Below are 27,468 nucleotides of genomic sequence, written 5' to 3' on the forward strand. Positions count from 1 at the left end.
TTCTCTTCCTTTCTCTGGCCGTCCCCACCAGTGACCCACCTTTGTCCAGCTTCCTCGGGCCTTCTCTTGGCGAAACCTATCCCCGGTTTCCCTGACCCTATGTGGTATTTCCTGGTGGATGTAGTGAAGGGTCGCACCAAGTTGTGGTCACAACCTCCGGTCTTTGGCTGAGGAATTTATTGCCTCCACCAATTTGGGTTCCGGTACCCTGTTCTGCCAACCCGTCACCCGCAATCTCCTGGGCCTATGGGGTTCCTTCTTCCTTCTCGTTCCTGAGCCTTTCTGTTTCACTTGTTACTTCTGTTCTGGTCTTGTTCCCTTTTCCTTTCCACTGTTCCTTCTCCTCTCTCTCTCTCTTTCCGGCCCCGGCCTCTGTGCTAGGCCTGCCCAGGGAGCAGAGCCCATGCAGCAGCCCTGCTCCCTGCCTTCTCCACTTCTCCTCACAGACTGAACTTCTTCTTCTTTCTCTTCCAGTGCTGGCTGGGCCTCACAGGCTAGGCCCGCCTTTGGAGCAGAGCTCCACAGAGGCCCTGCTCTGTCACTTCCTCTCTCAGACTGAACACTGATCTAAGATGTTGCCCACCTTATATACCTCCCTCTGACCATGAGCCCAGGTGACTAGCAACCAATGGGCTCCTACCTATGCTCAGGAACCAACCCCTATCTGCTCCTACAGCACTGGGTATTCCACCCGCCTCCCCACTCCAGACAGGGACAGATGCTGTCGTACCTGCACTTCTGTCTAGTGGTAGCACCGTTGAGCTGTCCCTCGGAAATGGGGTGAGTGTGCTGTATGCAGCTAACTGAGCCCTGGTCCACACTCCATCCTTACCCGGGAGTGGAATACCACACCTCTGGCAGAGGAGCAATACCCCTGTAGCGACCAAGTCCTCGGGGTGCTACATATTCAATGAGAATATTTCATCCATTCACATCTAGGATGGGTTATTTCAGTGTTCCCTTTATTTTTTGAGCAGTGTATTTATATATGCTATTTTTTTATAAATATTGCACCTCAAGCACTATTTCAGAAGATTTAGACACATTTCTGTCACAGCTTTACCTTCCCCCACGAGATCTCTCACCTTTTATATGTGTGGCATTCTCTTGTAGGCACAGAATAGGTTTGACCTTACTCACTTTCCTTTCCTTTGCAAGGCATCCTCCTTTCCAATTTAATAGGGCCTTTTTTCTTTGAGAAGAGACGTAATAAACACTCCTCGTTGCCTTCTTTTTATTGTTTTCCTTGACATTTTTGCTTCTTTCTCTTCTTTTTTTCTCTCCCTGTCTTTTCTATTACATTTTAGTCATAACGTAACCGTTGTCCTTCTCAACCGGGCGATGTCTAACTTTTTTAGCGGGAGATCTCCTGGTTGAGGGCATGACTTGCGATTGGAACACACTATTACTGCCTTAAGGAACATCTTTCAATGTATTTATATAAATGATGAGTAGTGGCGCTGGTGGGTTGGTCTGTCAGAATTGCTGTAAATGCAACAATTACCAAAATAGACAATTATAAGTAAAATAAAAGTGATTCGCGCTAGTCTGGTTGACCACAGCTCCAGGTGGGATAAGTATAAATAAAATTAGAGGAGTTAGATGGAATAAAAACGGATATTTATTAAATAGTTTAAAATGTAGGATGCACTTCAATTAAAACTTCCAGTTCCTCATTGGTAGGAGATGCCTCATAAGTGTCAAATAGCAAGAGAGTGTCCCTTGATAAAAACAGTGCTGGACGGTAGATGTGGTGTTCGTATTATAAGAGGATTAGTCACTGAGGTAGATAGTTGTTGTTTCAATGGGTCGCTGTGGATGCTGGTGCCATGGGAAACTGCAGAAAATCCCCGATGAGATTCAGTTATAGACTGCCCCTGGTAGAGGAAGTGGAAGAACCGTGAGGAAGGAAACCGCTGTTTCCAAAATGCGCTGGTATTTCTGGTCCTAATCAGCCTCCATACCGATACGGTCACATGCAACTGCGTCATCAAGGTCCTAGGTATTTATATAAATCTAGCGATTTTCATGGGTTGATTCTACACTAGTCAGCTTCTCTTGGTTGGGACTCTGTCGACCTTCCCTCCCATTCCCCCCCCCCCCCCTTTTTTCCCTTTTCCATGCCTTGTTCCATTCCTTCACCTCCTTCCCTTCCCATTTATGTTGTTTTTTTATTTTATTTTTCTACCATCATTTTATTTGATATAATTTTTACTTGTTTCCTGATTTTTTTTTTATTATTTTTTCATTTTCTTCATTTTCATATATTTTATACTTTTTTTTATATCCATTATTTATTTAGTTTTCTTTTTTCAGCCTCCAGTCTATACACTACTTATCTGTTACTTCACTTCTCTAAACCACTTTGGATCGAATTTTATTTAATATTTACACACTCTCATTTGCACATTGTTCTGGTAAATGATTTGTAGGGATTTGTACTCACTGAGCCGCGTTGGAGGTAGGCACAGGTTCACACAGTGCAGTCCACGGCTTCAAACAAACTGGTGGTTTATTTAGTGTCCATACACCAGTGAGGACACAAAAGTAACAGCCTTTTCCGGGCACAAAAAGGAATAACAGAACAAAGCTCAAAATAACAAGTCCATGCAGCACGGCCTCAGCCGTTTAAGCAAAGTGCTTTTCTCGGCCTCCTGCAGAGTCTAAGAAGCACATGCAAGGTCTGCTCACCTTGCCCAACACACACAGACAGATTGAGACAGGCGCAGGTGTCTTAAATCAGCCTTCCAAGACCTGGACTGGAGGTACGTGAGCAGCTGTCCCCCCCCCAGCTCTTTCAGCTGCTCGTAAAACCCGGCCCTGTAATCCAGGCCCATTAAATTCCTCTCAGCACCATGTGTGCTGGAGCCTGCTTCTCCGGTTCCTACATCACCGAAGCTTGGCACTTCAGGGGCACATACCACCCGTCCACGACCTGTCTGGCAGCCACCTTACATACCCCCCCCCCGTGCCCAAAGCCGTGGGGTTTGGCATCTTCTGTCACCATACAATAAACCCTTGACAAGGCATCAGCATTCCCATATTGTTTCCCAGGCCTATGCTCTACCCGGAAACTAAAATCTTGTAGAGCCAGGAACGACCTAGTCACTCTGGCATTGTTCCCCTTCTTTTCTCGCATCCACCTCAGTGGGGCATGGTCTGACACTAACCTGAACCTTCTGCCTAACAGGTAATACCTCAGAGTGTCTAATGCCCACTTAATGGCCAAACATTCTTTTTCTACAATGGAGTAGTTCTTCTCACAAGTGGAGAGCTTCCGACTGAGGTATATTACAGGATGTTCTTCTCCGTTAATCTCCTGGGACAAGACATCCGATGCATCCGTCTGGACGACAAACTCCTTGGAGAAGTTGGGCGCCACCAAGACTGGCTGTTTGCAGAGGACCAGTTTCAATTCCTGGAAGGCCGCTTCTGCTTCCGGGGACCACTTGGCCATAGCTGACTTTGTCCTTTTCAGAAGATCCTTCAGCGGGGATGCTATCAGGGCAAAGTTAGGGACAAATCTTCGATAGTAGCCCACAATGCCTAGAAATGCCCTGACCTGCTTCTTCGAGAGGGTCTGTGGCCAGTTCAAGATCGCCTCGAACTTATTTATTTGTGGTTTTATTTTCCCTCTACCAACCACGTACTTCTTCCATCCCGATGGCACATTTCTTTGGATTGATAGTAAAGCCCGCCTTCCTTAGGGCATCAAGTATGGCTTGAACTTTGTCCAGATGACTTTCCCAGTCCTGGCTGAATATGACGATGTCATTTACGTAGGCCGCTGCATAATTTTTGTGGGGTGCTAATATCCGATCCATGGCTCTCTGGAAGGTGGTCGGAGCTCCCTGCAACCCAAACTGCATCCTGACGTATTGATAACATCTGTCTGGCGTCGAGAAGGCTGTCTTCTCCTTGGCCTCTTTGGACAGGGGAAGTTGCCAATATCCTTTGGTGAGGTCCAGATTGGTGATTTACTGAGCGGGTCCTAGCCTTTGGATAAGCTCATCTACCCTAGGCATTGGGTAGGCGTCGAACTTCAAGACCTCATTCCTATAGTCGTTGCGAAAACCGCCATTCCCCATCTGGTTTCGGCACTAAGACTATAGGACTGGACCATCCACTTTGGCACTCTTCAAGGACTCCCAAGTTAAGCATCCGCCTCACTTCTTTTGAGATCAACTCTCTGCGGGCCTCGGGGATCCGGTATGGTTTTAGATTGACGCGAACCTGAGGCTCTGTGAGAACCTCATGATCTGTGACCTGAGTGAGTCCTGGCATCTCCGAAAACAGGTGTTTATTTCGCTGTAGCAACTCTTTGCACTGTTGCTTTTGGGCACGTGACAGTGACTCTGCCATCTTGACCTCTTTCACATCGGCCTCAGCCTCAGCCACTAAACAGGGAGCTTCCACGGGCTCTCTATCTTGCCATGGCTTAATCAAGTTAACATGGTAAATTTGGTAGCGCTTCCTCTTCCCCGGTTGGTGCATTTTATTGTTGACTTCCCCTACTTTCTCTACCACCTCATAGGGGCCCTGCCACTTGGCCATGAAATTGCTCTCCAATGTAGGCACTAGCACAAGCACTCGATCTCCTGGGTTGATCGATCTCACCCTGGCTGACCTATTATACACCCTGGATTGTGCCTCTTGTGCCTTGAGAAGGTGCTCCCTCACAATGGGCAATCCTCTCTTGCATCTGGGCAACGTACTCCACCACACTTCTATAGGGAGTGGTCTCCACTTCCCAGGACTCTTTCGCCACATCCAGGAGTCCTCGAGGGTGTCGTCCATAGAGTGGTTCAAACGGGGAGAAACCTGTGGAAGCTTGGGGAATTTCCCTGATGGCGAATAACAAATAGAGAAGCAGACAGTCCCAGTCTCGGCCATCCTTTTCCACTGCTTTCCTCAACATTGCTTTCAAGGTTTTGTTAAACCTCTCAACCAGTCTGTCCATCTGGGGATGGTACACTGAGGTTTTCAGTTGTGCAATCAGCAATGTCTTGCACAATTCCCTCATGACCTTCAACATAAATGGAGTTCCTTGGTCTGTTAGGATCTCCGAAGGCAACTCCGTTCTTGAAAACATGTGGACTAACACCTATACACCTGGCGGAGGAGTTTCGTAGTGGTTAGCATAATCTAATACCACCAGGATATACTGATGCCCTCGGGCAGACTTGACCAGAGGCCCCACTAGATCCATTGCTATGTGTTCGAATGGAACCTCGATGACGGGTAGGGGCACTAGGGGACTGCGGAAGTGGGCCACTGGGGAGGTTATTTGACATGTGGGGCAGGAACGACAAGAACTCTTTATTTCTCTATAGCAACCCTGCCAGTAGAATCTCTGGAGGATCCGTTCCGGAGTCTTGTCTGAACCCAGGTGACCACTCAACACATGAGAATGAGCCATGTCTAACACCCTGCGTCTATAGGGTCCTGGCACCAGCAACTGTTCTATTACCTCACCCCTTGGGTTGGTTACTCTGTGCAGCAAATCCCCATTCACAGCAAAATGAGGGAACCGAGTGTCAACCCTCCGGTTCCTGAGGCATCCCATTTAACACAGTAACATTTTCAAAGGCTCCTTTCAGAGTTAAATCCCTGAGTTGGGCAGTTCCAAAGTTTCCCTCGGACACCTCCAGCTCAGGGATATTGGCCTCAGAGGATGTTGCCTCATCCTCATCGCCCACAAACACACACATGGGAAACTCATCTACCATATTCTGTGGGTAAGTCTCCTTAGGGGTGATCTGGCTGTCGTCCGAGCAAACAGGTGTCCCCGCTTTCCCCCACATTTCCCAGAATAATGCAAAGTCACATCCAATTATTATGGGATGCAATAGGTCCTTAACAACCGCCACTTCATGAGATGTGGTGCCACAGTCCGTGTTTACATCCACGTGGGCCACAGGATAGTTCTTAGTGTCACCATGGATACACCGGACACCCACCACCTTCCCAGGAACCAGTCGATGAGGGAGTGTAGCCCTTATCAGGGTCACTAAACTACCTGAGTCCAATATTCCAGAGACTTGTACCCCGTTTACTGACACTGAGCATGCCTGAGGGCCCTTGCCATGTTGAGGAACCGCACTGCAGGCAGGGTAGGCAAAATAGAAGCAACACCGGCCCATGTTGCAGTCCATTGGCTTAGAGTTTATGGGACACTGGGCGGCAATATGGCCAGGGGTATGTGTCGCGCCCAGGGGATGGGGAGGACTCGGCGCCCGGGCCTTGTTGCCTGATTTTGGGGGATGTCGCGGTAGTCGGCTCCCGGGCCCGTACCCTGGGCCTCTCTTTAAAAGAAAGGGGTGGATAATTATGGTTATAAGTTCGTGATGCCACCTGTGGTGTTTGGTGAGAATCACCAGCGCTGCGGCAGCCCACTGAGGCCGGTGTGAAGGCAGCTTGCGTGGTATAGCTCCCCACAGGTGGAGCTAGGCCTCAGGGCAGCGGGGAAGAAAGGATGCAGGACAGATGGGACAGAGCAAGAACAGGGACAGACACGATAGTCACTTCAGTACATTTTACTGATGTTATTCAAGGCACAATCCGGAGCACTGTAGGGTGAAGGGTGCATATCAGGATCCTCCCCAGTGAGCGGGTATAGGGCCTCCTGTTTCTTGCCTTTGTGTAGTAAGTTTCTGACCTGCCTGGAGCTAGGCCTAACTTTGTCTCTGTCCTGCACCGGCTGACTTTGTGGTAGGGCCTTCTCTTGGAGTACGCGCTCCCAGCTTGCGGGGCCTCCATGACTCCTGGTACGTATCAGCTCTTGGGTGATCCTGGGACCTGAAGTCTTCCAGGGGTCTCCGGTTGTCTCTACAGGGGGGTATACGGCCCTGTAGACGCAGACCTGGTGTCCGGTATATGTTTTCTGGGGTGAGCTTGTACAGCTCCTCTGCCCCCCGATGCTACTCACTCCTCTAGCCTTCGGCCTCGCTCGAGGCCCTCACTAAGCTATACACACTAGCGGCAGCTTGCCGTGCTTCACCGCTCTTATGGCGTCGGCACACCTTAAGCTCATGATTCTGAGCTACAACTGAGTCTGGACTGTGCTCCACTGCAGGCTGACCTCTCTCAGGCTTAACTACTGCAGGAACTCTCTCGACAGACTAGACTGAGCTCGACTCTGTATTCAGATCTGCACTTGCTGAACTCTCCAGAGGAACTGCTTACTGCCTAGCTCCACCTTCCCTATTTATATCCCTAACGGGCTCCCTCTGGTGGTCTGAGGTGGAAGGTGGAGGTGTGTGTGCACTGTGGGGGCCTCTTGTGGAGGAATCCATTTATGCACCCCTCTAGGATCTGTGGCACTCATGCGCAGCAGGGGCGCCACATATGACATCTCCAACACACTATATTATGGGGTGGGACCTTGGGCAGCAACTCAGACCCCTCCTGAGCACTAGGACGCCCCCCAGGTGTGGCTCTAGCTCCCTTCTTTTGGGTGTCCGCCGCCTTTTGGGAACCCCAGTATTGAGAGGCTACAAACCCTTGTTTTCCCAATGGACTCTCAACCGTCTGGTATCTTTCCACCAACCCCACCAGGTCATCGGCATTATGGGGATCTCCCTGGGCAACCCAGGATGTCACAGATTTCGGGAGAGAGTGTAAAAACCTGTCTATAACGACCTTCTCCACCATCTGTACTGGGGAGGAAGATTCAGGTTGCAACCACTTTTGGACCAGGTGTAGGAGGTCGAACATCTGGGACGGAGGGGGGGGGGGGTTGGCTCTGCAATATTCCCAGTGGTGCACTCGTTGCGCCCTGACAGTCAGAGTCACTCCCAAGCGTGCCAAAATCTCAGTTTTCAACTTAGTGTACTCTTTTGCGTCCTGCAAGGCCAAGTCATAATAGGCCTTCTGCGGCTCGCCTGTCAAATATGGCGCCAGTACCTACGCCCACTGCTCTAAAGGCAATTTCTCCCGCTCTGCCACCCTCTCAAAGACCGTCAGGAACGCCTCAACGTCATCACCCGGGGTCATCTTTTGTAATGCTCTTAATAACGCTATAATAATAAATAATAATAATAATAATGCTCTTCTTACCGTCTTCCTGACGTGTGAGTCATCACCTGGATCTGAGGATGTGGCTGTCGTCCTACCACGGATCCGCTCTGCCAAGATCTCCATTTGTCTTTGCTGCTGTTGGATCTGCTGCATCAGAAGTTTATTTGTTTCCTGCTGCTGCTGGCTCTGCAGGTACTGCTGCTGGTGCTGCGCTTGCTGCTGCTGATGCTGCGCTTGTTGCGCCTGCTGTGCGTGCAACAGATGTTTAAGCAGGTCCTCCATTTTGTCCGGCGACACTTGCTGGCTTATGGCCGACTTCACCCAGGACAAATACTTGTTCTTGTAGCAGTCACACTGCCGCTTGGGATCTGTGGCCGTGCTTCTAACACCAATTGTAGGGAGTTGTACTCACTGAGCCGCATTGGAGGCAGGCACGGGTTCACACAGTGATGCAGTCCGCAGGTTCAAACAAACTGGTGGTATATTTAGTGTCCATACACCAGTGAGGAAACAAAAGTAACAGCCTTTTCCTGGCACAAAAAGGAATAACAGAACAAAGCTCAAAATAACAAGTCCATGCAGCATGGCCTCAGCCGTTTAAACAAAGTGCTTTTCTCTGCCTCCTGCAGAGTCTAAGAAGCACATGCAAGCAGGGGTGGATTAAGAGTAGCCAGGGCCTCGGGCAGTTTAGAAGGCATGCCCCCCCCCCAGGTACCCGATGTATCATGTGACCTGTCACGCGATCCCCTTTGATAGGTCATGTGAGTAATACACAGGTGATCTGGTGCACATCTGTAGATGGAAAAAGACAGGTATCGCCGCGCTGTGCGCTCCTCGCACATTTTCCCTTGTGACAGCACTATACATAATAGAGCGGGTAATAGATTCATTTTCCCAAGGGGCCACATGAGATCGTGACTGTTGTGGTGACCAAACCAATAGGCCGAAATTAATTCTGCTCAATATTAATATTCATGAGAGGTTGGAAGGATCCGGCTTCTGATCCAAGTATATTGGCAAAAAGTTAGAAATATTTTACAAAAAGATGAAGAAATGCATACCAACAATCTAAGATGTGAGGAGGGAACTTGGGGGTCTCATCACCAGACACGTTTGAGCGCTACCTGCACTCTTAGACTTGGTTTGAACAAACATGTACAGGAGAAGTGGTACTGTGCGGTGTATATATACAGGACAGGAGGAGTGGTACTGTGCAGTGTATATATATAGGAGAAGTGGTACTGTGGGGTGTATATGTGGCACCCCAGGGGTCTGGTTACCACAGTAATAGAAATATTATGTCTGAGAGCAAGTGGGAAGTTTCTCTGGTCAGGAGCCCTAAGCATGCAACACGGCCCACCCAGACCTGGGAGGGGAGGAATCTGCCCTTATAAACTGGGTCTGGGGCGGGATTAGGTCAGACAAAGCCTGGAGAACAAGCAGAGCAGACAGAGTCTGAGAGTCAGAGCCTGGAGAGGGAAAGTGACAACAGGAGCTCTGTAGGAGCAGGAGCGAGTGCCAGAGGCTGGAAGCTAGAAAGCTTGACTTGGCTGAAGACACTAAACCCGGACACGGAGTCCGAGGCTGTGGGGACATCCAGGTCCAGCAGCAGAATCCAACCGGCAGGGGATTCCATGTCCTCTGGCCATAGAAGCCCGGAGGCACAGTCACAAGCAAGGGACCAGCACCGCCATCGTGAAGCGGAGGCTAACGGAAGGCCCCAAGTCACGGGCCATACGGGTGAGCACCACACGGTATACTCAGGGACGTGGGCTACTTCTACCCGCATAGAGCAAGGTAGCCAGGAAAGAGTGCAGATAGTCGGGGAGGCCTACAACTCCACCTGGCCAGGGGAGATCCTACTTGCTTACAGACTGATCAGGCCCCTACTGCTAACCAGAACTCCCGGGAGGGTCTGCTTTATACCATCAGTAAAGACCCTGAACTGCACCACACATCTCTGTGTTTCATCGCCGCACCAGCACCATCAGTACTGGGACGCTCACACCATCACTCCCATCATCCACACTAGCTGCCCTGAGGCAATACTTCTCCCGTGGGGAGTTATCCCACACTTGGCTGCGCATACAACATCAGCCTCAGCGGTCTGCAGCGCAGCAGCGGTCCCCACTGACCGCAATCCACGGGTGGCGTAGTCGGACATTTGTTATCACACTCAGACTGCCACTGGTTTGACCGCCCTGGGCACGGACCAAGTCATAGCCACGGAGGACTACAACCCCCAGCGATCCGGCTCCGGGTATCCCCTGCACAGCACAGGCCCAGGGGGCGCGTCAACTTTGGCGTAGTCGGCAGGATTTCGTGCCCGAAACCACCGGGTACTGCGTGCCTGAAAAAGAGACTTTTATACTTACCTGTGGTGAAGTTTCCCGCCATCCGGAGCCGTTTCCCGCCATCCGGAGCCGTTTCCCGCCATTGGACGCCATCTTGGACCGTTTCCCGCCGTCTTCTGCCGTCTTCCCGCCATCTGCAGCTGCTTCCCGCCTTCGGACGCCATCTTCGGGAAGCCGCGCGGGAAGAAGAGGGGCGTGGATGCCGAAAGCGTGCGAGATCCGAAGCTCCGCCCCACGCTCCGACACTGCGTAAGGTCCTGGAAGGGAGGAAGAGCGACGCTGACGTCATCAGAGCGCGACGCCAGGTCCTCAACCCCGACGATCGACTGCGGAGCCACGGCCTACGGAAGAAGAGCATCGCAAGGTAGGCCACGGTCCACTAGGGGGGAAGAAGGATGTCGGACACCGAGGGGAGCTCCACCGTCACACCGGCCGCCAGCGCAACCGCTGCTGCGGTCATGCCTTTCACCATGCCCTATATCCCGGGGGCAACCTGGCTACCCCAGTACTCAGGGGAGTCACATACCCTGAGTGACTTTAGGGAAAGACTTGATAGCCTCTTCCAGGTATACCCCCTCACAGAAGAGCAAAAAGTGAGCATCCTGGTGGCCCAGTTAATCGGGGAAGCCCAAAGGGAGGTAAAGTCCTGGTTGTTATGATCTGCTACAGGGACTAAGGAAAGACAGGAGAACTGTCCCTACAATAGAACTAAACTAGATCCCTACGATGTAACGGGGAACCTGATCCTGTGATCAGACCCGCTAAAGTCCTCGGCTAGTCTGTACGAAGACCTATAGATGTGAGGGAGGGATCCCTACAAGAACTAGGGACTGGGATAAGTTGGACACCTCCTAGCAGAAATAGTAGCAGTCAAAGACAAACACACAACAAAAAGCATAGAGGTCAGAAGACCTAGCAAAACTAACAGAGAACGGCAACAGAGCACCAAGCTAGCTCAAGAGTAGTAAATACAATGAAGTCCAGCAAGACCAGGAGGGCGGAGCCGGATTAAATAGGCAAAAATGGTCATGTGACCAGCAAACTAAAAAAAACCTAACAGGAGAGTTCTAACATTACCCCCTCTTCTAAGAGGATCCTCCGGATCCCCTAGGCCCAGGCTTACCAGGAAACCTCCTGTGAAACGCTCTGACAAGTCTGGAAGCAGAAACATCATCCACCCTCACCCATGAGTTATCCTCAGGTCCGAAACCCTTCCAAGCGACGAGATACTGCAAACTCCCTCTATACCGTCTAGAATTTAGGATGCGGGATATTTCATATTCCCCGTCCTCCACCACCGGAGGAACAGTGGCAGAGGCGTCACCATCCGACACATCAGTTTTTTTCAACAGAGAAACATGAAACACCGGGTTAATCTTCCAGGACGTAGGAACCTCCAGCCTAACAGCATATTGGTTAACTATCTGAAGCACCTTAAAGGGCCCTACGAACTTGGGACCCAATTTTTTAGAAGGAATCCTCAATCGCAGATTCTTAGAGGACAACCAAACCATGTCACCAACAGCAAACAAAACCTCTTGCCGTTTCCTATCAAAATACCTCTTAGATTTTTTGTTAGCCTCCTGAAGATTACCACGCACATCCGTCCAAACTCTCTCCAAATCACTGGAAAAACTCTCCTCCTCAGGCACAGCCGATACCAATTTGGAGAATGACCCAAAAGACGGATGTCTCCCAGAACAACTAAAAAAAGGCGAACACCCAGCAGAAGAGGATGTATGGTTGTTAAGAGCAAATTCAGCAAGTGGCAGAAACTCAGACCACCCCTCTTGATTGTCTGCCACAAAACAACGCAAGAACTGCTCAACATCCTGGTTCTTCCTTTCTGTCTGGCCATTAGACTCAGGATGATATCCAGATGAAAACGACAAATGAACTCCCAACCTGTCACAAAAGGCACGCCACAAACGAGCCACGAACTGAGGTCCCCTATCAGAAACAATGTCAGTAGGAACACCATGTAGTCTGACAATTTCCTTGACAAAGGCCTTAGCGAGTGTCTTAGCGCAAGGCAGTTTGATGAAGGGAACCAAGTGACACATCTTGCTAAAACGGTCCACGACCACCCAGATGACCGTGAAACCTTCAGAGGGGGGAAGGTCAGTAATAAAGTCCATAGCCAGATGTGTCCAAGGTGCACTAGGAACCTCCAGAGGGCAAAGCAACCCCGCAGCAGGAGCATGCGAAGACTTGGATCTAGCACACACAGTACATTGGCGCACCCACTTAGTGACTTCCTTCTGCCATCCAGGCCACCAAAAACTGCGACCCACAAGTCTCTTGGTCTCAGAAATTCCTGGATGACCTGCCAACCGAGACTCATGACACTCAACAAACAAATCTCTCCTAAAGGTCCTAGGCACAAACAACCTCCCATGGGGAGTGTTAGATGGGGCATTCTCCTTTAAGAATCACATCCTCCAAAACGGAGTCCAAAGCAGCAATCACAACACCTTCTTGTAAAATGCTCTCCTCTTCCTCCTCAACACCGACCATGGGAGAAAAGCTGCGAGACAAAGCATCCGCTTTAACATTCTTGGTACCCGGGATGTAAGTAACGGAAAAATTAAACCGCGAGAAAAAAAGTGCCCACCTAGCCTGACGGGCATTCAAGCGCTTGGCAGCATCAAGATAGATCAGATTTTTATGATCAGTGAAAACCTGAATGGGAAATTCAGCACCTTCCAAGAGGTGACGCCAGTGTTCAAATGCGAGTTTAATCGCCAGCAATTCCCGATTACCAATATCGTAATTAAGTTCAGTCTCAGAAAATTTTTTTGAAAAAAAGGCACAGGGATGTACTCCATCCTTGTTTTCCTGAGACAACACCGCACCGACCCCCACCGAAGAAGCATCAACCTCAACCAAAAACGGCTTAGTCACATCAGGCTGCATAAGGATGGGAGCAGAGGTGAACCTCTCCTTTAGAAACACAAAAGCTTCAATGGCCTCAGAAGTCCACTGAACCGCATTAGCACCTTTCCTGGTGAGATCGGTCAGCGGTTTGACAATAATAGAAAAATTTTTTATGAATTTTCTGTAATAATTGGCGAAACCCAAAAACCTCTGTATCGATTTCAAACCAATAGGCCTAGGCCATTCCTGCACAGCTTGAACTTTAACCGGGTCCATCTCAAAACCTTCACTGGAGATAATGTAGCCCAAAAAACTAATTCTCTGTACAGCGAACTCACATTTCTCCAGCTTAGCAAAAAGCGAATTGTCCATTAATAACTGTAATACCTCATGTACGCTCCGCCAATGAGACTCCAGATCAGGCGAATAAATCAGAATGTCATCCAAATACACAACCACATTTTTGCCGATTAAAGGTCTAAGGATGTCATTAATAAGATTCTGAAAAAATGCTGGAGCATTGGTAAGACCAAAAGGCATAACCAGATTCTCAAAATGATCCACAGGAGTGTTAAAAGCAGTCTTCCATTCATCACCCTCCTTCATGCGCAACAAATTGTATGCCCCCCGGAGATCAATTTTAGAGAACCACTTGGCTCCCACTAACTGGTTAAATAAATCAGGAATCAATGGCAGTGGGTAAGGATTGCGTACAGTAATTTTATTAATCTCACGAAAGTCCAGACAAGGACGTAAACCGCCATCTTTTTTTTTTACAAAAAAAAATCCAACAGCCACAGGAGACTTGGAAGGCCTAATGTGACCGGTGGCCAAGCTCGTCTGTATGTATTCCTCCAAAGCCTTTCTCTCAGGAATAGTAAGATTAAATAAACGACTTTTAGAAAGAGTCGCTCCAGGGACAAATTCAATGGTACAATCATAGTCTCTATGGGGAGGCAAAATTTGTGACTCCTCCTTAGAAAAAACTCTCCAAAAATCCTGAATAGGTACAGGCAATTCCCCTTTATCCACAGCAGCAATACGTCCGTTACAACACTTGTCATAACACTTAGGGCTCCAGGACTTAATTTCATTGGTAGACCAATCCAGTACAGGATTGTGCAATTTTAACCAGGGTAACCCCAATATTACTGGAGAAGGCAAATTATCCAATACCACCAAATCCAAATTTTCTTGGTGAATACCATTAATAGTGAGGGGAAATTCACAGACCTTATGAGTAACACTCTTCAAGGGAGAGCCATCAGCAGAAACCACAGCAATAGGGAATGACAAAGTTTTAGGTTCTAATCTAAGTTTTTCCAAGAATCCCCCATCAATCACATTCAGAGTAGAACCACAATCCACAAATACCCGAAATTCAATTAATTCATCCTGAGCAGCAGTAGTGGCAGATAGGAATACTCCCTTAGAATTTAAACAGGCAATACGGGCATAACTGACCATTTTTTTTTCTTTCTTCATACGAAGCACACAGTACTTAATAAAATGACCAGAATTTCCGCAATAGAAGCACAAGCCTTCAGAAAGCCTGCGGTCTTTTTCCTGAGAGCGGGGTGCCATCGCCCCAATCTCCATCGGCTCTCCATTGTCAGCACAGACCCTCTCAGGACTCGGAGCTGACATAGCAGAGGATTTGCTCTCATTAACCCTTGCACGCAGTCTCCTGTCCACCCGTATAGCTAATTGCATTGCCTCCTGCAAGTTTCCAGGTGTGGGATAAGCAATCAGTAAATCCTTAACCCTTTCACCTAGCCCTGCAAGAAACAAGCTTTTCAAAGCTGAATCGTTCCACCCCACCTGGGCAGACCACCGACGGAAGTGAGAACAATATTTTTCCACATTACCTGATCCCTGCCTCAAACGTCTCAATTCAGACTCAGCAGATGAGACACGATCAGGATCATCATACAACAAACCCAAAGCAGAAAAAAAACTATCCACTGATCTAAAGCACGGATCACTAGGTTGGAGAGAGAAGGCCCATCCCTGAGGATCTTTGTGCAAAAGTGACATTATGAACCGTATGCGCTGTGATTCATCACCAGAGGATCCGGGTCTCAAACGAAAATACAATAAACAAGCATTTTTAAAAGAAAAAAAATCTTGTTGTTCGCCAAAAAATAGATCAGGCAGACGTACCTTTGGTTCCCCAAAATGCGCTCCAGAACAGCTACTCACGTGTTGCTGGAGCTCGGCCACCTCCAGAGAGAGTCCCTGCAAGCGTTGAGCCAAATCTTGAACCGAGACCATGATGGAAAACTGGAGGTCTTTCCTTAGAGAAAATTTATTTATTTTTTTTTTCTTTTAGGGCTGGACTTACTGTTATGATCTGCTACAGGGACTAAGGAAAGACAGGAGAACTGTCCCTACAATAGAACTAAACTAGATCCCTACGATGTAACGGGGAACCTGATCCTGCAATCAGACCCGCTAAAGTCCTCGGCTAGTCTGTACGAAGACCTATAGATGTGAGGGAGGGATCCCTACATGAACTAGGGACTGGGATAAGTTGGACACCTCCTAGCAGAAATAGTAGCAGTCTAAGACAAACACACAACAAAAAGCATAGAGGTCAGAAGACCTAGCAAAACTAACAGAGAACGGCAACAGAGCACCAAGCTAGCTCAAGAGTAGCAAATACAATGAAGTCCAGCAAGACCAGGAGGGCGGAGCCGGATTAAATAGGCAAAAATGGTCATGTGACCAGCAAACTAAACAAAACCTAACAGGAGAGTTCTAACACTGGTCACCTGGGAAGAAGAGGACTGTCAGAGAAATACTAGACCGGCTGAAAGACACATTTGATACCCGAACCTCAGCCGAGATAAAACTAAGATTTTACGGGTGCAAACAACGGGCACATGAAAGTATAAGAGACTATGCTCTAAACCTACAAGAGGCCCTGAGAGCCATTAAGCAGGCAGACCCTGACAGCGTGGGAAATGAAGACAAGCTGTTGACCGAACAATTTATTGAGGGTCTATCTACTGTGCAATGCCCACCGAACCCAGTTGCGGGCAATGGCCTTACAGGACCCTGACCTGGACTTTGCACAGTTCAAGGACAGAGCCATCCGGGTGCTCCGAGAACCGGCACCAGGTGGCGCTGTGACCCACAGGCGCCCTGCTATCACTTATCTCCAGGACGCGGCGCCCTTGTCTGCAGGGCCTGTGGGAGCTGATGCGCAGGCTTTAAACAACCCGGCAACAGACCTGCACCATCAGGTCCAAGAGCTGACTAAGAGCGTTGCCGCGCTAACCAGAACTGTGCAGTCTTTGCAGGTCTCTTCTCCAGGAAAGATCCAGCTGGCATCCGGACCGGAGGACGTCCCGTGGCGCCGACTGAGGAGGACCCCACCGGCCAGAGGAAGACCCAGCGACAGATACAACGAGGACGGATGACCCATCTGCCGCCGCTGCAATCAACCCGGACATATGGCAAGGTACTGTCATTTAAACGGGCACAACCTGGGGTAGAGGGCCAACCCCCAGGCTTAAGATCATCAGGCCCATCGAACTGGCGTGATAAATACGTAGGGGGACGTCCGGTCTTGCCTGTGGTACTGGATGGCATTCCTATGAGTGCCCTACTAGACACCGGGTCACAGTTCACCACCATCCCGTACGTGCTCTTCAAGCGGTACTGGAATGACTCGGACATAACCCGCTACCCAGATGATGACCTGAGCATTATAGCCAGCAATGGTCAGCCCGTGCCACAGATAGGATTTAAGGAAGTGACCATCAAGGTCGGTAAAGTTGAACTGCCGGCACAAGGACTTATCATTGTGGACATTGACCGTCGCGAGAGTAACCCAAAAATAACCCTAGGTACTAACGTAATTGAAAACTGTCTTGCAGAGGTGATTCTTATTTTGCAACAGGTTGCCAAGAACGCCAGTTCCAGCCAGCAGCATGTGCTCCAAAAAGAGATCCGGGCACTGATGAAACGGCAACAGGTGGAACTATCTGGTGGTGAGATAGGTAGCGTGAGAATGTGTGACCCGTTCCCTATTGCCATGCCCCCGAAAAGTGAGATGATGATTTGGTGCCGGGCAGCTATTGGTCTAAGAGGTAGAGACTACCAAGCAATGGTAGAACCCGTCTACTCAGACAGTAGGCCCACCATTTTGACAGCACGGGGGGTGGTCGATGTACGCCATGGGAGGGTGCCCGTCCGCATCATCAATATCGGGGAGAGAGAAGTATACCTGCCCCGGTATGCCACGCTAGCCAAATTGTTCACCATCAACCAGAACTCTGTACAGGCCGTGGAACCCTTGCCTCCATCTCAACCAGAGGAAGGTAACGGCTCTAAGAAACCAATGGAGGACTGGTATCAGCAACTGCATTTGGGTACTCCCTCACACCAAAAACAGGGAGTCTATCGGGTGGTTCAAGAGTACGAGAGAGTGTTTTGTAAACACCCGCTGGACTTCGGGCGAGTAAAGGGGGTAGAACATCACATCCCCACGGGAGACCATCCTCCCATAAAGGAGAGATACCGACCCGTACCCCCTGCACACTATCAACACGCCAAGGGGATGCTAAAAGACATGAAGGAGGCTGGGGTAATTAGGGACAGCTGTAGCCCCTGGGCAGCTCCACTAGTCTTAGTGAAAAAGAAAGACAACACCATGAGAATGTGTGTAGACTACAGGAAGGTCAACCGTATCACACACAAAGATGCGTACCCGTTACCAAGGATAGAAGAGTCCTTAGCTGCATTAAAATCTGCTAACTTCTTCTCTACTTTGGATCTCACTAGCGGGTACTGGCAGGTTCCTGTAGCAGAGGTGGACCGGGAGAAGACCGCATTCACCATCCCGATGGGACTCAGCGAATTTAACTGTATGCCGTTCGGGCTCTGCAACGCACCAGGAACCTTCCAACGGTTGATGGAATGCTGTCTGGGACACCAGAACTTCGAGACGGTCCTATTATACCTGGACGACGTCATCGTCTATTCCAAGACCTATGAGGACCATCAGGAACACCTGGCAGAAGTGTTTGAAGCCCTGGCGAACTATGGCCTAAAGGTAAAACCCTCAAAGTGTCATCTACTGAAGCCAAAGGTACAGTACCTGGGACACGTGGTGAGTGCTGACGGAGTAGCCCCCGACCCTGACAAGATCACCGTGATTAAGGACTGGCCAAGACCATCCAGCATAAAGGAAGTGCGGCAGTTCCTCGGGTTGGTAGGCTACTACCGAAGATTCATTCTCGGTTTTACCAAGAAGGCAGCTCCTATGCAGGACCTCCTGATAGGCCAGTCCAGGAAGGCCAAAAACCAGAAGCCACCCTTCATATGGGAAAAGCTGGAAGAGGAGTCCTTCCGCCAGCTGAAGATGGCCCTCACGGGGGATGAAATCTTGGCGTACCCTGATTACAGCCAGCCCTTTATCCTCCATACAGACGCAAGCAACATCGGGCTAGGAGCCGTACTGTCCCAGATCCAGCAGGGGAGAGAACGGGTAATTGCTTACGCCAGCCGAAAACTGCGACCCACGGAAAGAAACCCTGAGAATTACAGCTCGTTCAAGCTAGAGTTCCTGGCAGTGGTGTGGGCAGGAACCGAACGTTTTAAGCATTACCTTGCCTCTTCCAGGTTCACCGTGTACACGGACAACAACCCGTTGACACACCTGGACACTGCAAGACTGGGTGCCCTGGAGCAGAGATGGATGGCCTGCCTGTCCAATTTTGAGTTCACGATCAAATACCGGGCAGGACGCTCCAATACCAACGCAGACGCCCTGTCCAGGATGCCAAACCTACCGGACGAAGGGGAGGATTCTGAAGAACTTGAAGAGATCGAACTCCCTGCGTTCCACCGTCATGGGATTACCCAGTATTCCCACCGTGTGAGGGGCCAGCGATCCGCTACGTTCAACCCCTTACCCCACTACAACTGGGCGGAGACGCAAGACAGTGACCCCGCAGTCCGTCTGGTGAAGGAGATGCTGACCCAGGCTGACGCCCGCCTGGACCCAGACGCTCCGGAAGAGACCAAGCAACTGTGGACGGAGAAGAGCAGACTGTTTCTCTACAAGGAGAAGTTGTGCCGCAGAATGGTCAATTCCCGGACACATGAACTGATCTGGCAGGTTGTGGTACCGAGACGGGACGCGGCTATGGTGCTGGAGGCCTACCACAATGGGGCAGGGCACTTCGGATGGAAGAAGCTGGAGTTCCTGCTGCGTGAACGGTTCTACTGGATAGGCATGAGAGGAGCCATTGAGAGGTGGTGTAGAGACTGTGGCCCGTGCAATCTAAGAAGAAGGGACTGTGCCAGCCAGAGGACTCCCCTGCAGCCCATCATCACCAGGCAGCCGCTGGAACTGGTCGCCCTGGACCATGTTAAACTGGCTCCAAGCAGAAGCGGGTATGTCTACGCCCTAACCATCGTGGATCACTACTCCCGATTCCTAGTGGTGGTCCCCGTCAAAGACTTAATAGCACAAACAGCAGCTAGAGCCTTCCAGCTGAACTTCTACCGCCCACACGGGTACCCGGACCAAGTGTTGACGGACCAAGGACCAGCCTTCGAAGCGGAGGTCTTCCAGGAGTTTTGCAACCTGTATGGCTGAAAGAAGATAAGAACAACGCCCTATCACCCCCAAACCAATGGACTCTGCGAGAAAATGAACCAGGTGGTGATAGATCTGCTAAAAACATTGCCCCTGGAAGAACACAGTATGTGGCCTGAGAAACTGCCCGATCTGGTGGACCTGTATAACCACATCCCGGTAGGTTCCATCAACTGTACCCCGGCTTACCTAATGCGAGAAAGACCTGGTAAGCTGCCTGTTGACCTGGATATGGGAGTCCTGACACCCGAGGACACCTCACCAGAGACAGACTGGGATACAGAACAGCAGCAGCAGTATCGGAAAGTACAGGAGAGCATCGAGCGAAGTCTCTGTCAATCAAGAGAAAGGCAGGAGAGGACTTATAACCAACATGCTCCCGCTGTTCCCCTGGTGCCTGGAGAGCAGGTCCTAAAAAGAAAAAGGCGGCTCCATAAGTTGGACGACCAGTGGGAAAAGGACCCGTACACCGTACTGCCCTCAAGCCACAATAATCCAAAGGTGTACGTCATCAGCAAGGATGGCGGAGAGACCACAGCCACTGTCTCCAGAGACCACCTGAAAAAGAGCCCCGAGAAGTTGCAAAGCACGGATGAAGATCAGGAAGACCCTCAACCCGTAGAGGAAAAGGAGGAAATGATCAGCACCGTACTCGGAGACTTTCCCCGGTCCTGGACACAAGTAAACAACGCTATCGTGGTGCCCGTCCTCACCTTTCTCCAGCCAGCCCCTCAAGTGCCTACAGAAGACCAGGTAGAGCTGGAAGAGCAGCCGACCCAGGAGGCAGAATTATCCACACCAGCAGCGCAGGAGAATCAACCCTCTGCTAGTAGTGAGCCTGCCGTGCCCCTAGTGAGCCAAAGAGTGCGCAGACAGCTGCCCAGCTTACCCATAACACCTCCTACACCCTGTAGTGCAGGACCAGTTAGTGAGCTCCGTAGGTCCACTAGAGTCACTAGAGGTCAGACGCCCGCTCGCTGGAAAATATAAAATAATGCACTGTAAATTTACCTGTTTCTTGAAAATGTTTATGGTTTTTGTTGTTGCCTGTTACTAATTATGTTTCTCAATTACCCTGCAGATTTCTATGGACTAACAGGTTATGGACACTGGATAACCGGAACAATTTTGTAGATAGTTGCACCTTGGTGCCTCTTGCGAAGACGGCCGCGGAAGAGAAAACCTGTCTGGCGTGGCCTACTTGCGGCCCAAAGTAGCTAGCTTCAGCCTTGCAGCCACGCCCAGGGCCAACACAAGGGGTTTGCTTTGGACAGGTCCCCTACTTCGCTTTAAACTTCACCTTGGGTGATATGGACACCCGGTTACAGAAACGCCGTGACCTCTACAAACTAAAGCTACTTGTAAATATGTTATTGTGTTATTGTTATACCCTGCATCTATGTTATTTTAAAAATGTGTTTAGTCCCGGAGTACTAAAATTTACTAGGGGGGAATGTGGCACCCCAGGGGTCTGGTTACCACAGTAATAGAAATATTATGTCTGAGAGCAAGTGGGGGGTTTCTCTGGTCAGGAGCCCTAAGCATGCAACACGGCCCACCCAGACCTGGGAGGGGAGGAATCTGCCCTTATAAACTGGGTCTGGGGCGGGATTAGGTCAGACAGAGCCTGCAGAACAAGCAGAGCAGACAGAGTCTGAGAGTCAGAGCCTGGAGAGGGAAAGTGACAATAGGAGCTCTATAGGAGCAGGAGCGAGTGCCAGAGGCTGGAAGCTAGAAAGCTCGCCTTGGCTGAAGACACTAAACCCGGACACGGAGTCCGAGACTGTGGGGACATCCAGGTCCAGCAGCAGAATCCAACCGGCAGGGGATTCCATGTCCTCTGGCCATAGAAGCCCGGAGGCACGGTCACAAGCAAGGGACCAGCACCGCCATCGTGAAGCGGAGGCTAACGGAAGGCCCCAAGTCACCGGCCATACGGGTGAGCACCACACGGTATACTCAGGGACGTGGGCTACTTCTACCCGCATAAAGCAAGGTAGCCAGGAAAGAGTGCAGATAGTCGGGGAGGCCTACAACTCCACCTGGCCAGGGGAGATCCTACTTGCTTACAGACTGATCAGGCCCCTACTGCTAACCAGTACTCCCGGGAGGGTCTGCTTTATACCATCAGTAAAGACCCTGAACTGCACCACACATCTCTGTCTTTCATCGCCGCACCAGCACCATCAGTACTGGGACGCTCACACCATCACTCCCATCATCCACACTAGCTGCCTTGAGGCAATACTTCTCCCGTGGGGAGTTATCCCATACTTGGCTGCGCATACAACATCAGCCTCAGCGGTCTGCAGCGCAGCGGCGGTCCCCACTGACCGCAATCCAAGGGTGGCGTAGTCGGACATTTGTTATCACACTCAGACTGCCACTGGTTTGACCGCCCTGGGCACGGACCGAGTCACAGACATGGAGGACTACAACCCCCAGCGATCCGGCTCCGGGTATCCCCTGCACAGCACAGGCCCAGGGGGCGCGTCATATATATACAGGACAGGAGGAGTGGTACTGTGCAGTGTATATATACAGGACAGGAGTAGTAGTACTGTGCAGTGTATATATACAGGACAGGAGGAGTGGTACTGTGCAGTGTATATATACAGGACAGGAGGAGTGGTGCTGAGAGTAGCACCTGCCTCCTGAGCCCAAGCACTTCCAGGAGGAGGGTCGTCGTCTGCCTCTCTTCTCCCCAGGGAGAGGCAGGCCTACTGGGAGGCCGGCATGGCTTCCCAGCCTCCTATCCCCCGGTCTATGCCGGCGGGGGAGAAGGAGCCTCAACAACCGGCCCAGGAGGGAGTGAGGAGATCGGGAAGGGTGAGGAAGAGTACATCCACCTGCTCCAACCCCGAGACTGTTCACCGCCAGCCCAGAGAGGGAGACCGGGGCACCCCAGGCCCCAGGAACAAGAGCCCAGTAAGATCCTGGGGGGAGATGAGCTCCAGCGAGTCCACAAGTTCCTTCTCCTCCCGAGTGGTCGCCACGTTACGAGAGTACGAGGACGCCGGCAAAGCACTAACCCAGCTGAAAGAGGAGCTGAGGGAGGCCCGGATCCTGAACACCCGGGCGTCCAACAAGGAAAGACCCGCGACCTCCCAGAGGTTTAAAGCCCTCAGAGACGAGGTGGTCAGGTTAGTGCTCCTCCGGGAGGGGATTGAGAAAAGCGCAGGTCCCTTCCTGGAGAGGTTTAAGAACCAGCGGCGGTTCTCAGAAATGAAGGGGTTAAACACCTCAGGAGAACCGCCAGCCGGCGTCCTTAGTGAAGAGGAGGGGGAGGATGAAGAGGTGACTGGAGTCTCAGTTGCTGGAGCCAGTGAGGGGCAGAGCCGGAGTTCCAGTGGTCTCCCTGCAGGGCAAAGGACTCAGACAGCAGAGGCTGAAGTGTCGGGGGAGGAGGAGGAAGGAGGACTGCTGAGGGAGATCCGACTGCTGGAGTCTCCAGTGGACCTGACATGGTTTTCTTTCGGTGAGGACAAACCAGTGGAGGAGACCAAGAGGAGGAAGAGGAAGACCGGAGGAGCTGCACAGGAGGTGGTGAGTTATAAGTATGTACCAATGTCTGATGTTGCGCCTGCCACCTTCTGTTTAAACCCCACCAAACCTAAAGGCACGGGCTCTGCAGTGGGCTCGAGGCAGAGGCAAGGTGGGGAGAGGAGAAGGACGTCCGGCGATGCTGCCATCTGTGCGGGGAACAGTGCAGGGGGCGAGGCTGTGGAGGTACTCACAGCGCAGGACATAGGAAGTTCTGTGGAGTTTCCCACCCTGCCCTCTGCGGCTAAACCGGTTATCACCGGGGCCGGGGGGGCAGGGAGGGATGTGAAAAACACCTCTGCGAGGAACACTGGGCATACTGCTGCGACAGGGGGGCAGTGTGCCCCAGCGCCCAAAAAGGACACTAAGACCCCAAAGTCTGTGGGTGCAGGGCGGGCAGAGGTGCCGAGAAAACAGTCTGCCCAGCACAAGGACCAAAATGCTGCAGTAGGGGGGCGGGGCGCTCCAGGAGACGACCTGCAGAAAGCCAGCAGCAACCAAAGGGAAACGGGTGTGGTGCTGCAGGGAAAGGAGTCTCTGGGAGTGCTCCCCTCCCCCGGCCCAGCAGTTGTGAGTGCAGAGACACCAGACACAAGGGAGGAAGGAATGGAGGTGACTGTGGAAGGTGCAGAGAACAGCAGAGGTAATGGGTTGACAAGTAAAGGGAATGGAAATAGTGGTGCAGTGAATGATGGGAGTAATCGTGGAGCAGATGGTGAGAGTAATGGTGGAGCAAATGATGAGAGTAGTAGGAATGGTGGAATTAGTGGTACAGTGAATGATGATGCAGCAAATGGTGGGGGTAGTGGTGCAGTGAATGATGATGCAGCAAATGGTGGGGGTAGTGGTGGAATGAATGCTGGGAGTTGTGGGAATGGTGGGAGTTGTGGTGTAGCAAATGTTGGGGGTAGTGATGTAATGAATGGTGGGAGTAATGGTCCTGCGAATGGTGTGAGTAGTAGTGGAGTGAACGATGGGAGTAATGGTCCTGCGAATGGTGTGAATAGTACTGGAGTGAATGGTGGGAGCAGCACTGGTGTTGGTGGGGGGGAAGTAGGCGCTGGTCCCGCTGCCCCCCCAGCATTGGCGGGGGCTTCAGCCCAAAGCTATTCAGGAGCTGTCAGTGCTGGGGGTAGTAGTGCGCCCTCGTCTGGTGGCCCTGGGGATGGTGACTTGCAACAGCAGCTCCTGGACGCCCTGAGGAGAGGGGAGAGCTCCATCACTGTAGAGGGGAGGGAGGTTGATCTGTCTTTCTGGATAGAGAGACATGGTCTTTCAGCCTTCCGAGATAGAGGGGCAGAGACTGTCTGGTCTCTGCCGACAACGGGGCAGAGGAGTAACCGTAGGAACGTGGTCCGTCTCCAGTGGGTAAGCAAGGATGCCTGTCCTGATAGGTCGAAGGTGGTTGAGCTCCTGCTGGGGATGGGCTTTGCGGCATATGACATCTTTGCCTTGATCCATCCCTACGGGACCTCCTACTTCGATGTCAGCTTCGTGAGACCGGAGGGCCTTGAGCTTTTCTGGTCTCGCCATGAGTTGGCTCTGAGTCGCCCCGAATGGCATGGTATCTTTCCCCTGGCAATAACCCGCCAAGATTCAGTCAGGAAAGTGACCGTTTTGACTAGTAACGAGTCGCTTTCCTGTATGGACATTACCACCTGGGTGAGTCGATACGGAGAGGTCACCAATATTCCCGAAAAGAATCTGGATGACCATGGTATCTGGTCAGGGGCCTGGACCTTCATGGTGAGATTGAAGGTTTCGGGAAACACTGTTACCCATATCCCCTCCTCAACCTTTTTGGGGAGGGATAGGATCTTGATTTTCTACCTAGCCTAAGGTCTGTCACAGGTGCGGTAGCCCCACACACTTCAGTGCGCAGTGTACCACCCAGAAATGCGCACTGTGTGGGGACCTTGGTCATCTTGCTGCTGCCTGTCGCAGGATTAGGTGTAACTTGTGTGGTGACCTTGGTCACCCGTTCAGTCGCTGTCTGCGTTCCTTCGCCAATGCGGTCCTGAAAGCGGCGAGTGCGGGACAGGCGAAAGCTGGAACTAATCTTGCCGGTGAAGGGACCAGTAGGGGCGGGGGAGGCAGGGAACCGGTGAGGAGCAAGCTGCCGCCATCCACCATCAGGCGGCAGGAGAAGCGCCGTGGGGACAGGGGGCAGGGAGTAATGTCCCTAAACTCTGACCCAGGTACTTCACTTGCAGCTGAGGATCCTAAAGACAGTGAATTGATCGAGGAAGTCAAGAGACTTGAAAGGGAAGAGCGAGAGGATGCCACGTCTTCCCAGGAACCCTCTTCTGGTGACAGTCTAGATGAGGGAGAGGGGGAGTGGTCACAGAAAAAGAAAAAGGGTAACAGAAAAACGGCCAGAGGTAGGAGGGGGACCAGGTCTCGAGCTGCCTCTTTGGAGTGCGACCCCTCTGACCCTCTGGCTGTGATCCAAGCACCATTGGAGGGTTCAGCCGCCCCCCCTCTGGTGGATCCCTCCAACCGGTTCGGGGCTCTCCAGGACCTCCCTCTGGAGGGGGGAAGTGGGGACCCGGGGCCGGAGGTTGCGGACAAGGTGGTTGGGGCTCAGGGGATGGCTGGGTCTTCCTCTCGGGGGCAAATACAAAGCCCTCTGGGGGGACGACTAACCCAGGACCACCAGACGAGGGCAAGAATGTATGTAAGGAGAGAATGGACGAGTCTGTTTGTCTTAAGTGCACTAAAAACCCGTCATTATCAGAGGAAGAGGTTGGGACTGTCAGTGGTGGGAAGAAAAAGGCTATCTAATTCAATCAATCATGATGGCGGCACCCACCCCGTTGACGCTGGCAACTATTAATGTTTGCAGCATAAAGTCAGATGCGGCAAGGTACACGGCCTTTCATTTTCTCGGCCAACTTGACGCCGACATTTTGTTTTTGCAGGAGACCAGGTTGACCGATATATCAACCTTGCATAAAGCAAGGCGGGAGTGGAGGCATGGGCCCTCCTACTGGTCTCTTGCGGCCGAGCCGTATAGCGGGGTGGCGGTCCTTTTTAAGACCGCAGCGGTTGAATGCAGACGAGTGATCGAATTAGAAATGGGGACATGCTTGATCCTAGATGTCTCCATGGGGGGACAAGAGCTTCGGCTCATTAACATCTATGGTTCCCAGTCCAAGTGGGACCGCAAATGTCTCTTCCTGAAGATCAAACCTTTTTTATTTTCGAGTCGGCAGGTGGTCTTCGGAGGGGATTTCAACAATGTCACGAGATCCTGTGATAGAGGAGGTTCCGGAGACCGTCTGGCTTATGACTGCGTCGCGTTAAACAGGATAGTGAGTGAGGCTCGCCTGGTGGATGTCCACATCCGGCACAACCCGGGCGACACGGGATTCACCTTTTTTAGAGGTAGTCAGTGCAGGTCTAGGCTAGACAGGTTTTATTTGAAGGAGGAGGCCGTCTCTTCACCGTTGTCGGTTGTGGAGGTGGAGTTCTCCGATCACTGTTTGATTATGTTTTCTCTGAACGTTACAGAGACTCCTCGGATGGGAAGAGGCTATTGGAAGCTGAATTCGTCACTCCTTGAGGAAGAAGCTGTAAGACGGTCTTTTGAGGAATTCTTTCAGAGCCAGGTACCATTGCTGGTGGGAGATGTTCAAACATCGGGTGGCGAGATTCTTCCGGCAGCTCTCGAACCTCAGAAGCCTGAACAGGGATCGCCTGTATCAGAGCCTGAGGAGGAAACTCGAGCATCTTGTCTCGACTGGAGGTAGCCGCGAGGAGATCTCCAGAGTGAAGTCCTTGCTGAAGAGGTGTCAGTACGATAGGCACGCATCTTTGGTTTTCGAGAGGGACTACGGGAAGTACTGCTCGCCCGACCCTTACAGAAACTGTAAGATGTCAGTGAATAGTAAGATAGTGACGGGGCTGGTGGACAGTACGGGGTCCCTGAGAAAGTCCAGATCAGGGATCTTGGAGGTCGTCAGTTCCTACTACTCGCACCTCTTGGGAAGGAAGGAGCTTGATCGTGACGGGATGTCGGCTTTCCTGGCTGAATCCGTTTCTGAGCCAGGGGCTGACCTC

The sequence above is a fragment of the Phyllobates terribilis genome, unplaced genomic scaffold (genome assembly GCF_046119375.1).
Source record: "Phyllobates terribilis strain yellow unplaced genomic scaffold, ASM4611937v1 Scaffold_9__5_contigs__length_417890890, whole genome shotgun sequence".
Classification (NCBI taxonomy): Eukaryota; Metazoa; Chordata; class Amphibia; order Anura; family Dendrobatidae; genus Phyllobates; species Phyllobates terribilis.